This window comes from Convolutriloba macropyga, chromosome 9 (assembly GCF_964194025.1).
Source record: "Convolutriloba macropyga chromosome 9, txConMacr16.3, whole genome shotgun sequence".
In the NCBI taxonomy this organism is placed as follows: Eukaryota; Metazoa; Xenacoelomorpha; order Acoela; family Convolutidae; genus Convolutriloba; species Convolutriloba macropyga.
Window position 1 is genome coordinate 32,583,261 of NC_134476.1, and position 18,006 is coordinate 32,601,266.

The window sequence follows — 18,006 nt, forward strand, 5'->3', positions numbered from 1 at the left end:
ATACAGGTTAGGTCACTAACTGGTAGGTATTACAATGAAAACTAATTTTCGAAAAGTTTCCTTCACTTATTTTAATATCTATAATTTGGTTCCTATTCTCTCTTATTTCCATCTATGGACGTCAAAATGCATATAAAAAACCTTAAACTTTATACATGCCTGACTCGATGATATTCAGCCCTCAGACGAAACTCAAGCATGCCCAACTATAGACAAAAATTTGCATATGTTTAAAACAAAAAGTTATTTATTAAATCAATCCTAAGATACAACATATATCCTGCAAGAGTTTGAGAAAAAATGAAAAATTTTGTAAAAGCAACTTGTGTTTTTCTAGCTAAATCAATGAATTTTTTAGTACTACTTGATTGAACTTTTCCACCTTTGAAGAAAATTTGTCACCTTGTAAAATTCATTGTCACCTTGTAATTATCCATACTAATGATTAAAAGTTTGCATATTCAAACCGAGCACAGCAATAATTAGACTTGGAACCCTTACTGTGATTCAGATTTTGTCAATGAAACATTTATTTTTCTCCTGTTAAGAAAACTCACCATTATCAGAAACATCATATTCACGCAAGCAAACTTTGAGTTGAAGGTAAATTTCTCCATTTTTCATTCTTCCACAATTTCCTCCTAGATTTCATTCACTGATCTTGAGATGTGCTTTTGCATATTGTTTGTGCGATATTTTAGTGTGAGCGATACGACTATAGGTAGAGGCTACAAACTATGAAGCAGATTAAAAAACTCTGAAAAATTATTCAATTTATTTGAAGCATCCAAATTATTTACGTTATAGTGAAGTACTGTTTATGTCGCTTCAATAAACAATTGCTTGAAACTCAGGTTATGGCGGCACTGTTTGTCATTGATTACTAATTTCTTGAGTTGACGGAGAGATATATGTCTTGACACTCTAAATTAAATAGCTCAAATCCTATTAAGAGAAAAAATAACGTCGTCTGCAATTAACTCCAAGAGAGTCTTTTTCTTTTTTAACTTAGAATGAAGCTAAATTCTCAGTTACCTTGAATCATTTTTAGTATCTTCTATGATTAACGAAGTAACATTTGCCGGCGAAACTTGAAATTTTTGCCCGGCAAAACATTTTTTTTGCAATTTTTGCATGAACGAAAAGAGCAAAGATCGAAAACAGTCGCATCATGCAGCGAGAGAATTTACATTGGTTTTACTTTTTGCTTCATCCACGCAATGCGAACATTGATTTGAACTTACTTGCAAAGAACAAAATATAGCGTGCCCATAGAGTTGAAAAAAGCGAACGTTCCAAAAAACACAGGTTAGAGTTCAAAATTCAAAGGTCAACTTTAAACCATGTAGAAAAACTTGATGAATGAAAACTTAACGGAAAAAACGTTGACATTCGAATGACCATATTGATGCTCAATTGTACGTTTTTGGCGTTTTTCGAACGTTCACTTATCTCAACTTTATGGGACAGACTATAGATGCAATCCCTTGAACAATTTGACCCCGTAACAGTTTACTTTATATTTTTATCAATTATGTGCGACCAAACCCAAAGGAACAGAACATGAAGTAGATTATCGAAAATCAAAATTCTGAATGAGTGATTCCACAACAAAATAAAGTTAGGAAACAAAGGGTTAGAGGCTTTGAAAATTTGTCGATGAACCTGACGATCGACTCCGCGATCAGGAAGCATATACACGAAAAAATGGTGTGCAATTCTTGAACCGTTCCTTTGACACCCTTTAAAAGAAAACGTTTGCGGAGGAGATCATTGAACTTTTTGAAAAACAATTCCATGTTAAATGCATCACAGATAGTACATAAGTGGCGAATCATGTTATCCCTTCTTGCAAACACATACCAGCAGGAATTATGCCCAATGTGATCAATAAATTTAATCAATTTCATGAAGGTATTTGTTATGACAAACCGACGCCAACTAAAAGGTATAGAAAACCCGTTGAATGAAAAGGATATAAACATCAACGAGCCTCCTGATCCAGTAGAACAAAGTATATTCTCCGAATCTGAAAAGCGTGCGCTTCTGTGACGTTATGAAAATGCAAAAACATCAATAACACTCGAGTGGAAGCAAACTCATGATCTCGAGGATGAGGCCAGACTGCGAGCTGAAGTTTATGAAAAATGTCTCTGGAAGAAAGAAGTCAAATGATTAACAAAAACTGCCTAGCCGAAACATAAAAAAGAAGAAAAACTCTAACAATCTAACTTCACTATTTTTATTCCCATTACGAAGCAGTTTTGTGTTGTCGTCTATGTAAGATTCTTGGTTGAGCAATCTGAGTATATTTCTGGAACGTTTTTTGGTTAGGTAAACTAGATTTTCAAAAAAAGACAAGAGAGAGGTGTTTAATTTTTTTTCTGTTTAAGAAAAATTAAAGTTGATTTTAACTGTTAATTCGTCATTGTTTTGTTCTGCGACTTCCGCGGAACAACAACAGCGACAACAAGTATCTTTACTAGACAGGAAGTTTTTCTTCGACTTTCGCGAAAAAACTTTTGAGGTTGCTTTTGAGAATAATAACAGAAATATGTGCAATTATGTTTCTGCGATTTCTGTGATAATACATATGTTGTTTTTTTTTCTGCCACTTCCATGTTAAAACAACCTATGAAAAAAATTAATCTATAGTTAAGAAAAAAAATTGCAACTTCCGCATTTTTAAAGATTTTTAAATATGTACAAAACTAGGTTTTTTTAAAACTTTTTAATGACTTCTCAATATTGCAATGATTTTTTCTCACTATTGCAATGGTTTTGCATGGATAAAGTAAACTAGATGGTAAAATGTCTAATTTATTTCTACTGCAGATAATAAGATCACTGAGCAAAAATTTTAATGAACTATCTCAATTGGTCTGCAGAAGACCTTTTGGTTCTAGGTTTAACTGAAAAAAGGACAACCGAAATTATCAATGCAAATTTGTTCCAAATAGTAAACTATATCGGAGTTTTTATGCAATCGAAAAAAACGAGGAGCTGCTGTTAGAATCTACCCTAGAAATAGTCTTGAAAATGAGGTATTGCGTTGTGAAATCAGCAATTCTCTAAAACTGCTTACCATTTTAGCACCCGACATTGAACCTCAAGTTGCATTCGCAATTGTGTATCAACCACCTAATACAAGCCCAGATTTTTTCAAAGAAACAATGAATATCGGGACAATCTACCGAGAACTTTGGTTGCTGGGACTTTAATATTAGTATGTAGAACATTTCGTTCACGACATCATGGTTAGTAGAACTTATAGCTGGGAAGAATTTGTGCTTCGCCGAATTTACACTCTACTGTGACAATGACCAAAACGGTATAACTCAACATTTCAGCGTTCTAGGCAAAACAGATCTGTTTGTAAGAGATCTAAGTTGAAAATATCCCACTTGAAATTTTTAATGAGCGACTGGGAAAAAACTGCAAATGAGACTCACCTTAAATAACTTAACTCACCTTAAGCAGAGCATTTTCAAAATTTCTTCCAAACGAAAACCGAATTTAAATTAAATCAAAACAAAAACATGGGTTGGATTACAAACATTATCAAGAACGCGCCGGCAAACAAGACGAGGTTTTACAAAGGTTTACTTTTTCGGAAAACAGAAAACTCTGCCAGAAACAGAGAAACAAAGTTAAGAAACTGGTCGACGATTCGATAAGAAAATATTATCACTATCTTATTATTAATACTCTGGGACAAAGACGAAAGCTTTTTAGAATCATGAAAAAATTCCAGAATAACGGAAATAATAAGCAGCTCTGTATAAATAACTTAAACGCCAATAGCCCGAACAAATTTATTGTTAAAATTGGTAAAAACTTTTCATCAGTTCTCTCGACCAACGTGAAAAAAAATGAATGATAAGAGTAATTCATCCATTTTCGTTGAACAACCAAGTGCTCTTAAATTATGTAGCTGTATTGGTAGCCTTAAGAACAGTAAGTCTGAAGATTTTAAAGGCATAAACAAAAGACTTTTACAACTGGCTATTCCAAAATCAGTATTTTAATCTTTTCTGATTAACAGGGCTATCCGGGAAAAAAATTACAAATATTTTAAAAATAGCTGAAGTTATTTTGGATACTTACGTCAGGAATCAATCTAACTTGCAGCAATTATTGTCCTATATCTTTGATCCCTTTAATCAGCAAAATTTCTGAACGGCTATTGAAAACAGGAATAGTTTCTCTTCCAGAAAAATTTAATCTATTGCACTCCCAGCAATTTGGTTCCCGACAAAACCGAAGTACTGTAGAAGCAATTACAGATGTTATCGGAAAAATCGGAACTAATAAAAGCAATCAACTAAAAACTATCAGCAAAATCCTTGATTTGAGGAAAACATTCGAAACATTTGGTCCAAAATTGTAAAAAAGTGTGCAGATTGCGGTTTAAGAAGAGCAGTGTTAGCAATTTTGCAAGAATATCTTTCCAACAGAACACAAAGTGTCATCGCTGCAGCCAAAAAATTGATAGGGGTTCCTTAAGGTTCTATACACGGTCCCATTCTCTTTTTATTATATAAAAGATTATCCAGACAAATTTTCAAAAATTCAAATGTTACTATATCCAGACGACACATCAGAACTACACACTTGATACTGGAAATTTAATTGCGATGAAAATTTGAAAAAAGCTTTTTGTTTGAAGAAAATAAACTTACGATTAATACGTCAAAACAAAACATAGTTGAGTTTCCTTGCCATTCTGGCAACAGTCTTAAGGTTGATATACAAGAAAAAAATCGCAGTTCCAAGTACCAAGGTTCAATAATTGATCAAACGCTAGAGTTTGAAGAGCACTTAAAAGGAATTACAAAAGCTATAGTACAAAAATAATTTTGTAAAATTTTTTTTTTACGGTGAATGATTGATTAGAATAATTTTTTTCTACATTCAACCAATTATTCAGAACGCCGTATTATACTATGGAAAAACAAATAAAACAAAGATAATGAAAATTGAAAATACCAAAGATTCATTCGGAGAACTATCTTAACTTTGAAGAGAAAAGATTTAGTCAAAAAACTGTGCGTGAAATATAAACTATGCACTGTGAGGGAACTCCACACAAACGAACTTTAATGAGATCTTAGGAATCTTAGGAAAGCATTAAATAGTGATATTGTCTGCACCAAACATTTCCAAATCAAAATTTTTAATGAAGAAGAGTTTAGGTTATTACAATCAGAGAAAAAAAGACTTTAGTTAAATTTAGACAAAACAACCAAAGAAAATACGAAAACGATACATAATAGGGCTAAGCCACCTTCTAGTGAATTGTAAATGTAGATAGAGACATAATAGTTTACTCCTTGAGACAAAATTTTGATACTGCCAACTCGTTCTTTCAAAATGTTCGCGTTGTGAAAAATAGGACAATCAGTATTCGATTAACGTAACAAAAATTTAAATCTCTTCAGCGGATGCGTCTTTATACAGGCTTCTCTGGCATCCGATGTTCTTGCAGGTATATTGCTTATGTTCTTGAAAATTGTTTGAAGGGATATGTCAATTATTAAAACGTGTTCACAAAAAATATCGAAGGCCAATATTTTCATTGAGGAGATTGTTACAAAGGATGAGTATCGATATCTTCGTAAACGAAGATATTGAAGTATTCTGTGACATATAAGGAAGAGCAAAAATAAAAAACGTCTTAGAATTTCCATGAGTAGATCCTATGATAATTTTTCTAAAATTGAGAAAAGAAGCATTTTTACAAAAAGCGATTCAGTCTGGAAAACAGATATGCAAATTTGAGCTAATTGTAGTGCATCATGTGCTTCTGTTGCGTGCTGGACAATAAAATGAATTACGTCAGGCCCTAAAAACACTTTTCTAGCAAAAAGTGAACTATAAAAGATTTCTGATTATCAAATGTTTTGATTATCGAATGTTTCTGATTATCAGCGTTTTCGGACCTATTTCAACCTAGTTGATGAATACAACTCAGGGTCTGTGGTATATATAGCTCCAAGAAAACAATATAGAATGCGGAGGCACAAGTTAAATGTTTCAAATTTTTCAATCAAATTGTGAAAAATAATTTTCAATTGTACAATAGATTGGATTAATCGTATTCATTGTCTGAGAAGCTTATAACCTATATAAATATTAGTAGCTTTTCTCTGCAAAAAACAGCACATATTTCTGCTGATTTAACTGAGCCATTGGTAGTTTTTATTGTTTTATCTTTTTCTGGTGTAGTTTTTCTTTAATATTTACTAGAAAGAGCCAGTTTAACTTTTTGAAGTTATCTTGTTTTCATTTTCTGATAAACTTCTATTATCATCAATATCAAAAAAAATGATCAAAAAGGAAAAAAACGGCTTTTGAAATAAAATCTGCATCGTTATAAAAAAAGTATAAAAAAGAACAAAAACTGTGTTTTCACAAAAAAGGGGGGAATTCTACGTGTTGAAGAAATGAGCAGATCAGGGATCACAAATTAATGTGCAAGGGGAGCGTAATTAATCTAAATTAAAAATTTCTCCACTCATTTTTTTTAAAAAACAAAAGCATTATTTCGACAAAAATTTTCTTCATTTTCTTCATGGAAGGACATGGAGTAAAATTCAAGTCGAAAACTGTTTTCTCTAGTTTCTTAGTGATTAGAACTGTGGCAAAAAGTACCAAATTTTAGTAATTTAAGTTTCCTATAGCAGATTCAAATTGCTCATTGTTTTTCCCAAAGAAGAATTCCAATTCTTTTTTTTGTTTATTGATCAACACAATGTTATAAATGACCACATACTTTAGCATGGCTTTTGCGGGTTAAAAATATGTTCAAACAAAGCTACTATTGTACGTTTCACTCACACATTGATAACGAATAAAGATAGACGTTGAAAATTGGTAAATTAAACCGTACATACCAAGGTTTACAACGTTTAGCAAAAATATTAACAAGACTTGGGATCTAGGTCAAATTGGCGGATGGTTTAAATATTTCTCTACTATATTATATTATGATACCATCCTCAAGACAACAGGAAGATAAATTAGGGCTATAAGATTTTCTATAGTAGTTTTTTGTAACCATTTTATATCTCACAAGTTATTACGAACCAAGTTTTTGTAGCGCCATATTTGTTATATTTTATTTGTGTTCAGTTTACTAGTTAAATATTGCAATCAATGAGAAAGACAACTTTGAATTGGATAGTTTTTCAGTTGCTATTTATTTTGGATGCGGATCAGCTCAATGGAAACGAGAAGGGTGTAGGTTCATTGACATAGAGCAAGTCGAGGAAAAGTCCCACTTTAAAGGCCCACTTTAAATTGTTTTCATTGGAGACCGTTTTTGACGGACAAACTTTGGACGATCAATATCTTTTGCGCCGAGATACTAAATTCATTTCATTGGACAGCTAAAGCTATCGTTGAAGCTCTCTCAAAATTTGCATTTTTTGTAAATTGACAATTAAACCTTTTCATAACTTTTCACACTTTTAAGGTTTTCACTCTTTGCATAAACTTAGATTAGAACATTTACATTTTAACAGCTAAGACTAGACAGGAATTTGTTATAGAACTGACATCATGACAATCGCATCAAAAAATTTCCTGAATAAAAGTAAGTTTTTATTATCAGGCTAAAACTTTGGCCAAACTATTCACATTCTTAAGATTTTCACGCTTTGCATAAATTTAGATTAGAATATTTATATTTTAATAGCTAAGATTAGATAGGTATTTGTTATATAACTGATATCATGACAATCGTATCAAAAAGGTCCCTCAATAAAAATCAGTATGTTTTCATTATCATGCTAAAACTTTGGCCAAACTTTGGATACAAAAAGAGCACAAAAATTTGGCCGAGTTCTTAATTTTAAATCAAAATGGTTCTGCTCAAAAATAAGTTGACTGCTGTAAGCGTGTTTCTTTTTTGTAACGTGAGGAGTGCATGCTCAAAGTAAAACAGCTTTCTTTGAATTTTCTATTACTGAAGTTTATTTTAACTCCGCGAAAAATTTAGGCTGTTTTTTAAACAAACTGTTTCTAGCCCTAAACAGAGATGGGCAAAATAAGTGACCATCATGCAATCACTTGTTTCTTTGGAGAAAAAAAGAAAACGAAAAAAATGCTAAATTCATTCCCTTAAAAGATTTCTAAAGCATTAGAGGATCCTTGACTTGCAATTGAAATTTAGAGTTTAAAAATAAATTGTTTTTGGGAACATGAAACAGTACTTGGGTTCTTCAAGAGTTAAAAAATTAGAGAGTTTTGATAGTTGTTGTCCAGTGGTATTCTCAAAAAAAGGAAACTCGAAAACTAGAAAAGTAGATTACTATCAAACACAAGAAGCTCTTAAGGAAAAAATAGGAGATAGCTACCCCTTGAAAGAACAATAAAAATCCGTCATCAGAAAACCGCTCTAATTCTATCAAAGTTAAAACAAATTATTTTAACAAGATGAGCGAATAATATTTTCGACTAAAAATAAGAGAACTGCCAAAAAATAGGGTCAAAGTAAAAAAATATTAATCTTTTCTGCGAACAAAGCGAAATCCGCAACAATGGTTGAAGCCCAAAGCAATTTTTCCAGTTCCATCGCAAAAAACTGGCTACTTCCATAGCAAACGCAAAGGAGAAAAAACTAAAAATTATATTAGAAAAGAAGCCATTTATGTGCTCTTTCACACTTTGAGAAATGTTGAAAAGATCGTGGTAGTTGTGAAAAAAAATGATTTCAGTAATAATTTGCCAACTTTTTGTTGAGAATTTTGTCACAATGCTGTGAACTGAAGTGTTTCCTGATTTATAAAAGATAGCTATTGTGACACCTAGCTTTAAATTTGGCGTCAATAAGGACATACGTAATTACAGAACAATTACTTTGCTACCAGTCTAAAAAAAGTCTTAGAAATGCATCTCCACAGCTATTTTTTTAAAATTACTGTAAAGTGAAACTGTTTCCTCCAGTGAAGTGTAGCTCTGGTTCCCATCGTTCTTGCTTACCAGCTCTTCTTTTTTGTTCAGCGAAAACAGAAAATCTTTTGGCTGAAAAGATAAAATTACTAAATGCTTGACTGATTACACAAAACATTTGGATAAGATTGGTCACTCAATTTTATTGAGATTACTAGAGTTTTATGGTTCCAGAGCATACGAATAAGTCCAGTCATATTTTAACAATCAAAATTATATCTTAATAGACATACTAAATATTCACATTTGAATAGTCAAAATGTGGTGATCCCAAAGATTAAATCTGAATCTTTTATTTTTTTCTTTTTAATATAAACGACTTACTTTCAGTAATCAAGCAATGTTCGATAACTTTTTGCTGACGATACAGTAGTGTTTGCTAAGGAAGAGAAAGATCCCATTTTGCAAATTTTGGCATACAAATTAGGGGCAGTCATTGATTTTTGAAAAGAATGAGCTCATCGTAGACACTGAAAAGTTTAAAATAACAAACTCTAAATGGACTCAAATTAATAAAACTGTTCAATTTGGAAACAAGTTTTTTGAGTTATTCGTATTTAATAACGTAAATCGATTGATCCTTTACAATTGTGGACTTTCCGCAAACCAAAGAGACTTACTGCTCAAACAGTATGTCAAACTGGACGGAATCCTGGATTACGCTTAGAGACTTCTTTTTTTGGAAAAAATACTTTTGCTCAAATTTTAAATTGTGTTCGGAAAACCATATATCGTGTATGGTCTATTAAATGGCTGAAAAATAGTTGTCAAAAGTGTTTCATTGAACCCATTCTCTTCCGAAACAAAATTGAATTGTAAGGACAATCTTGTTCAGGAAAAAATCTATAACCTTTAGAACTTACTAGAAAAAAGAAACTAGACGGGGAGCGATCTCTCTATCTATTATTTGTTTAAATATAACACTTGATCAAATTACAAGTCGATCGAATGGCAGACTTTAAATTGTTAAACTTACCTTATTGAAAACGGGTTTTTACCACCTGACCAATCCGTATTAAGCATTTACTGTATAGTTTATCTCTCATTTTCAGTCATTTGTATTTTCGATACGCACACAAAACCTATTTGCCTGGGGAAGTTCCTTTAAAGACGTTTTAATATTGATGATGTTAATACAAGAGAAGTATGAACTACCTAATCTCGGCTTGCACTTGACAAAGTTAGAGGACTGGATCGACATGTACAGCGACTTCTTTGTCCAAATTATCATACAACACGACAATCAGTCAAACTCTACATGTTGTGGTGTTATTGTAGCAAGACGAGATGTTCTCTCTGCAGCTCATTGTTTCTCTCACTCAGGTTTTTCATGTCAAACGTTTCGTTCATTTGCTAATTTTTCATCTTTCGTGACAGCGATATGGTCATCACGTATGAAATTATTCGTATCTTTGACACTTTTGCTTTGTAAAATTATTGATGAGTTCAGTTTTAGTGAAATTAAGTTTTTCTGCCAGTTTCTACGCACACTAATTGTTTGATTTCGACCAGCATATTCAGGATCTGACTATTGTTAATCTTTGATACATGACCTCTCGTGGTCATTAATAATAGAAATTTCCCGTTTTGAGCATTTTTATTGGTCAGATGGGAGGTTTCTTATCATTATATAAACAAAGTACAATTGTTTTACTACGTTTTTATAATTACAGAATTAGCATTCTAAATAATAGTATCAAGAATTTTATCACTGTTTCTCAGGTACCACGGTCCAAAATTTTTCTTCTGCAAAGCATGCTAACGTTAATTAATAATTTATCTCAAAACCAAAGTTCTGGAAGCATAGATGAAAAACAGCCATTTCCGAGGAAAACAAAACCGGTGATACTAATTCTTTCCAAAAAATTGTCAAACAAACTACTTTGCAGTTTCAATTGTTCTGACCGGTGTTCATAAGTGTAGTTTTGGATATACTTACAAGTCTCGTTGAATCGGAAACATTTAAGAATTTCCAGTTTAAATGTCCCGAAAATTGGAAAGCTTGTTCTTGGTTGGCTTTTTTGAGTACAAATTTACAAAAATAATATTTGGATCGGTTTGCGAAAAAAGAATGAGCATGCGTTTTTGAAACGAGTAAAAAAAATATTTGCGTTTGAATTTAAGCTAAACATAAAAGACGAGCAGTTATTTGGGCTCTAATTTAAGAAAAAGGAGAATCATTCAATGGAACGGACTATAGTTTTTATGAACGTCGCCTCCAGCATCATCAGATTAAAGTCTCTACAAAAATTGTCACAAGAAAATTTCGAGAGATGACATAATTAGTCACATCAATTGTTAAAAATCAGAGTAATGAAAAAACGAACAAAAACAGAGTCAAATAAAATGAAAAAAATTCAAAACAATTTCATTGGAATCAATATTCAACTTTATGTCTATAAACCTTCGAAAGTAAATTTTTGGATACCTCTATATGATTGTCAGGACATAGGTTGCTTTTCATGAAAAAGGAAATCTAAATTTATGAAATAATTGTCTTCTTTATAGAAACTTAAAGTCCTCTTTATATAAAAACCTAAACAATTTTCATCTTTTTCAGATGATTGCGTTTTCTACACCACCTTTGGAATCATATATTGTTAAAGTTGAATGATTGTAGTTTCGATTGGAGTTCTTCTATATCAAGCCCACCGTTAAAAAAATTTAGGCGATTTTGTCGTGTTTTACTCAGAAATCATTGATTTTCTGTTAATTCGTAAAAAGTTTTCCTGGATATTTCAATGCCGTGCAGTTTGTCTAGGTTAAGGTACATGTTGGAAACTGATCCGAGTCTTTTTTGTAAATTTACACAAAACATGTTATTAACAATTAGTAGTAATAGAGTGAGTGATAGTCCCCGGGGGGGGGGGGGGGTGGGGACCCCATGTATTAATATAGGCTATAGCGGTATTTTCGGAGTAGGGTCCCCCTCCATGTATTAAGATAGGGAATAGAATCTCCATGAATTAAGATAGGGTATAGGCGCGTACATGTATTAAGATTAGGAATAGAATCTGCATGTATTAAGATTAGGGATAGAATTTCCATGTATTAAGATTAGGAATAGAATCTCCATGTATTAAGATTAGGAATAGAATCTCCATGTATTAAGATTAGGAATAGAATCTCCATGTATTATGATTAGGAATAGAATATCCATGTATTAAGATTGTGTATAGCCGCCATGTATTAAGATTAGTCATAGCGGCCAACATGAATTAAGATTAGTTATAGCGGTCGACATGTATTAAGATTAGTTTTAGCGGTCGACATGTATTAAGATTAATTATAGCGGTCGACATGTATTAAGATTAGTTATAGCGGTCGACATGTATTAAGATTAGTTATAGCGGTCGACATGTATTAAGATTAGTTATAGCGGTCGACATGTATTAAGATTAGTTATAGCGGTCGACATGTATTAAGATTAGTTATAGCGGTCGACATGTATTAAGATTATTCATAGCCGCTGACATGTATTTAGATTAGGTATAAGATCAGGGGTATTTTTTGAGATTTTTTGAGATTTTTGTACAATTTTACGCTGTTTTTTTTCAATAATTTCTAATTACTCTCTTCCGATTGGTTGAAAATACCAGTTTAAAAAATCAAATGAGTTGAAACAGGGCATAAACAGAAACAGATTACACATTTAGCGAAAAAACAATTAAGCTCAAAATTACGCACAAAGGATGTCAAACAGCATAAAGTCTGCTAAATCGAATCAAACTTTACAAAAAATTTGCTGAATTTTTGCAGAAATCTTGTTAAATTTTGCCTCCTTTTTGCTTTTCAAGCTAGTTTTTGATCAAATACCTAATTCTGACTGGTTGAAAATACCAATTTTAAAAATCAAATGAGTTGAAACAGGGCATAACCAGACACAGATGACACATTTAGCGAAAAAACAATATAAAAACAAATAAAAGTGGTCAACAATTTAAAAGTTGACTAGTACTACACAACTTTCGTCAGAGTGAGTAGTTTGCTATGTGGTACAGTTTTTAGCATTAAAATACAATAAAAAGCTCAAAATTACGCACAAAAGATGTCAAACAGCATAAAATCTGCTAAATCGAATCAAACTTTACGAAAGTTTTACTGAAAACTGAAGTCAAAAATTCACAATTTAACCTAGATGGTTTAAGATGATGTATAGCCGACATTAAACAGCAAGATGGCGCAGTGGTAGCGTGCTGGGCTCATAACCCAGAGGTCGGTAGATCGAAACTACCTCTTGCTAATCTGACATTGTCACAGTACTAGTGAACTCGTTATCGCTGAAAACTTGGAAAAACGTCAAATAATAGAAAAGCAAATAAACTAGAACTTAAAAAATCACAGACACAAAATAAACTAAACACATAAAAATACATCTTCAATCTAAGACTGACATTGAAAACGTATCAGGAAACTGAGGCACAATTACCCGAGTGGGTTAATAAAGTCGATAAGAAGAACAACTTGCGTAGCTAACTGAGTAATAGTCACAATTGTTAAAAAAATAATATCGACTTTATTAGTCAGCATGTTCTTTTTATTCTGTTTCTTGCACTCAATTTACGTCGAAACATGAGAACTACTACCCGCACTCAATAAAATGCTAGTTTTAAAACGTGCTTAGTCGATTAACTGGCTTGAATCTATGCTAAATATTTAGAAAAAGGATATTTTGAGCAATTTAATGTATTTTTGAAATAGAGTGCTCTTTACCATATGTTCTAGAATAAGTTAAGTACTTGATTATGATTGGTTGAAAATACTGACTTTCATAAAACAAATGAATTAAACCAGTTCAGATATAGCGAGATTAAAATATGAGCAAAATACTATATTAAAACCACAGAATACTGATCAACAACTTATAAGTCGACTAAAGCAATATAAGTTTTGTCAGAGTGAAAAATTTGTTATGTGATGCAGATTTGTCCAACCAATATACAATCACAAGGGTCAAAATCACGCAAAATTGATATCAAATAGCATAATCTCTACTAAATTGAAACATACTTGAAAATTTTTTTTAATTCTTTACAAAAGCGAATGCAAAATGAAAATTTTTTTTCGCCCATCAATTATAACCAATTCTGTTACAAATTAAAGCTGATCAGAAAAAAGACAGCTGAAAGACTAGTGCACACAATTTCTTGTCAACTATTACAAAATGCGTTGATTGGAAACAAATTTTGTGAAGAAATATGGCTCTCCACGAGAATTTCTCAAGACAGGCAATGAAAGCAAAGGACTTTGCGCGCCTAGTTCAACTATTCGTCTACGTGATATAGATGAGCTGCAAAATTTAACAGAAGAAGTACGAAACTCATACAATAAACGTTGCATATGACATAAAATTTGTCTGTTCGTCGCATAATATCTGTAAAAATTATAATCTGTTTTCCAAAATATCTCTGGAAAGTCAAAAAAAGCTATAGGAGCTTGCCTACCAAATTCAACAAATTTTTCTTAAGATTAGACTGTCAACACAAAGTTAGAAGAACATTGCTAAATTTTTTCATGCTAAATAACAAGGTCTGGAATTATTTTGGATACAGAGCAATGATATTGATAATTTTTTGTTTGCTTGCTACCGTGTTTAATCTGTTATAGAGATGAAAAATTTTGGGCATAACCAAATTTTAACCGATTGATTACCAACGCAGGAACGAAAACCTAATGTCATTTTACAAAAGATTTTTTTAAGTAGAACGATTTTACCTATCAAGAAGAACAATCTTCCAATTGACACTGTTTTCCAGCTAAAAACGAGTAAAATTGTTGACAATTTGCTTTTTTTTTGTTCAGGCTAGCCTAACAACCAAATCATTGAAATAAAATGTACGTACTTATGTCATACTGTTAAAATAAATCAGGAAAAAAATATTCCTACAAAGGAGGATTTCGAATCATTTAAATTATCTTTAGCAGAATCCTAACATTTTTTCTGATGTAATTTTTCTCTCATTGATTGCTGCCAATAGTGTTACTAAAGCTATTGTTTAACATTAATTTACACTAAAAATTCTTAAAGTCACTTGTTTGCAATATTAGGTGGCAAAAAACTTAGAGCAGAAAATTTACAAAATCAGTTAACAAGATAATTTAGGAAAAAAATAACAATAATTTTACTTTACAAATGCAACCAATCGGCTATATGAAACTCATTTTCTTACTAACTAGCAGTGCTCAAAGCAGTTAACACCTAAAATTCGTAGTATAATATAATTGTTATTGAAAAACATATAATAATTAGATATCAATAAAAATCAAGTACAACTATTGAAAACAATATTTTGCTAAATTTAGAATGCATCACAAAGTCAAAAGCAAATATTTTGTTTTAATGCATTGAGAAACTCAGTTTGTCTTTGAAATGTCAAAAAAGGGTACCATAATCAGCGACGACTCATCGTCTAGACAGATTGCAAGGATCGTCAACAGAGGAAAGCACTAATCACCTCATCTGTGTTTTTATCCAGTTGTTGTGATCCATATAGTTTAAAAGCCAACGTCTCCGATATCAAAAGATAGTTCCGCTCGAAATTCTCAGACTCATGAAATTTTGTAAGTTGTTCCCTCTGTTCGTTATCACTTTCTTCCACTGATCCATTATCCTTCCTTGGAAGTTGCTGAACAGGAATGGAATTGGAAAAATTTTCCAAACCCATAGCTTAATGCGTATTGTTCTTTGTTGTCTAATGCTAAGAAAGATGAATTTTTACTCTTCTTCGTAAAGATTTGAGAATATACGAGAAAAGAAAAAGTCTGACTAATCAAGAGTTTTATTGTTAATCATGTTATATTCAGCAATCAAAATTTGAACTTTTAGCTTTTCAATGTGAGATTTAACAAAACCAGTAAATCATTTCAAGTTAAATTGAGTAAAGAGTAAAAAACAACGCGGAACAAAATTATTCTTCAAGATGAATTGAGTAAAATTCACGTAAATTGCGGAGCAACTCAATCTGAAGAAACAAAAAGTATAATGATTAAAAGCTGATATGTAACTTTGAGCTACTCGACGATGACTCATCACTTCCATATATGGAAATGACGTCATTTCTTTGAACTCCGTTCCAACGATGTTGTGAAATGGAAATTTGGTGTTTATCAGATTGATATATTAAAGTAGTGCGTCGTAACCCGTTATGAATAACCCACTTTAGTTCTGAAAAATTGGACTCACTGTCAAGTTTATCAATTTTGGGAAAATTTAGAGCTTCAAGAACTGTATAAGAAGACTCTTTTATTTCGTAGTGAAGTCTAACGTGGAATACTTTAGATTTATTTCTTAGACTCAGAAAAATATTTCTGGAGGAACCAATATTCCAACTCATTTTCAGTTTGAAAAAAAGAAAAATGATTCAAATAGTATGAATTAAAAAGACAAATACATTATAAAATTACACATTTATTGAAATGTACATTGTTGAATATTAGAAAAGTCCTTCAGATTTTGTATCAACTCCTTGATTTCATCCAGAGTGTAGCTGACATATGTCACTTGTTTGAACTCGTTGTTCTCCTTTCGACAAAAGTCGAATTTGTGTATAAGTTGAAGCTGGGTTGTCCTTGATGTATTGGAGGAAAGTAACATAGAGTCATCGATTTCGTCCAATGCTAATCTCTCTCACTTTGTGACTCTGTTCCAGCACGTGTTCCATTCCTATGTTTTTGTCGAATTGGGGTTGGTTTTCTCTCATCTCCAGTTCTCCATTGAGAAGATCCTCCTTGAGGAAGCAGAATTTCTTAAACTCATAGTCTCCAATTCGCAGTTGCTGGTACTTTTCAAAAGTCCCAGAATTGTCTTTTCTAAAGACTTGGAAGGTTGGTTCAGTATAAAGTTGTCCGTTTCTTGAAATCTGGGACATAGTAAATCTCCCAAATCTTTTTGAATTGGAACCAAAGTCCATATAAAAAGGAACCGAATCAGTCCCTGGTTTTGGTGAGGATTGAGTGTACATTGAAGGAGCACTCGAAAAAATAGGTGATACTTTAGAGAGAGACATTTCAACAACTTGAGCTTAGAGTGAAAGAGAAAATAAATGATGTATTTGTATGCAATTCCTCTCAATAACTTAAAGTTTCCTTTTATGGTAATGACGTCATGTATACCCATAAAAGGTATGCTAAATGACGTTATTTCCTTATAGGGTAATCTAATCGGAAATCTTGAGGTTCGCAAATTTTTTAACCAGAATTTCAAACGGATCCTGGTGTTTAGCTCGTCTGTGTTGCATTAAAGAAAAATAGTGCTTGAAATATTTTGAACAAGTATAACAACGAATTTTTTTAGCCTTCTGTTTCTTGAACTGTATCATTTCGAAAATGGGTTTTTATGGAAACAGAACTTGTTACCTCTAAAAATAGAAATTACGTTACCGTAATTTTTGTTTCCATATATAGGTTCTATAGTGCTATCGCGATATAGAAATGGCAGCAATAATGTGTCAGGTTTTACCTCAATTTTACAGAGATTTTAATGACAAGACAATATTCATTTCTGTATCAGTTAAGGAGTATAAACCTTATCTACTCACTAAAAAATACTCCGTTGCCGCTCATAATGACAACTTTTGTCCATTAAAGACTTGTTGCTACCGCATTATTCTCATTTCATCCTCAGTGAAAGAGATACTAGAGAAAATGGAAAATTTGTCTTATGTTTATCAAACAGTTGATTGCTTGTACACACTCTATAAACATCAGTTCTTTGGTTCCATTATAGAAGAGTCAGGAGTGGTCTTTACTCAGTTAACCAGAGCGGTAGAGCACAACTTGGAGAATAAGTACGTGGAAAAACTGCCCAGTATCTCCAAAAAACGATTGAGCAGAAAGAAGTTCAAGCGTCACCTTCTACGCGCTGAGCAAACAATTGCGAGTACTCAAACGCTTGGATCTTCTTTTCTAGATAGGGTGCATTCCCTTAGAAATTCAAAGTATGAGAGTGAATTTATAAAGATTGTTGATTGTTTGTTAGATGGACATGGCATAATTGATAATCCTCTTTTGTATCTTGAAATTAGAAAATAAAGTATATAATTTCTTGCTTGT

The 18,006-nt window shown here is 32.1% G+C and overlaps 1 protein-coding gene and 1 non-coding gene across 2 annotated transcripts in view; one reads left to right on the top strand and one right to left on the bottom strand.

Moving 5' to 3' along the window:
- Positions 1–18,006, bottom strand: part of LOC142345738 (tetraspanin-3-like) — a 550,337-nt gene that overhangs the window by 194,144 nt on the left and 338,187 nt on the right. The gene's annotated exons all lie outside the window — the stretch shown is intronic.
- Positions 13,127–13,198, top strand: Trnam-cau (transfer RNA methionine (anticodon CAU)). Its single transcript has one exon. It is a non-coding gene; the product is annotated as a tRNA-Met (tRNA).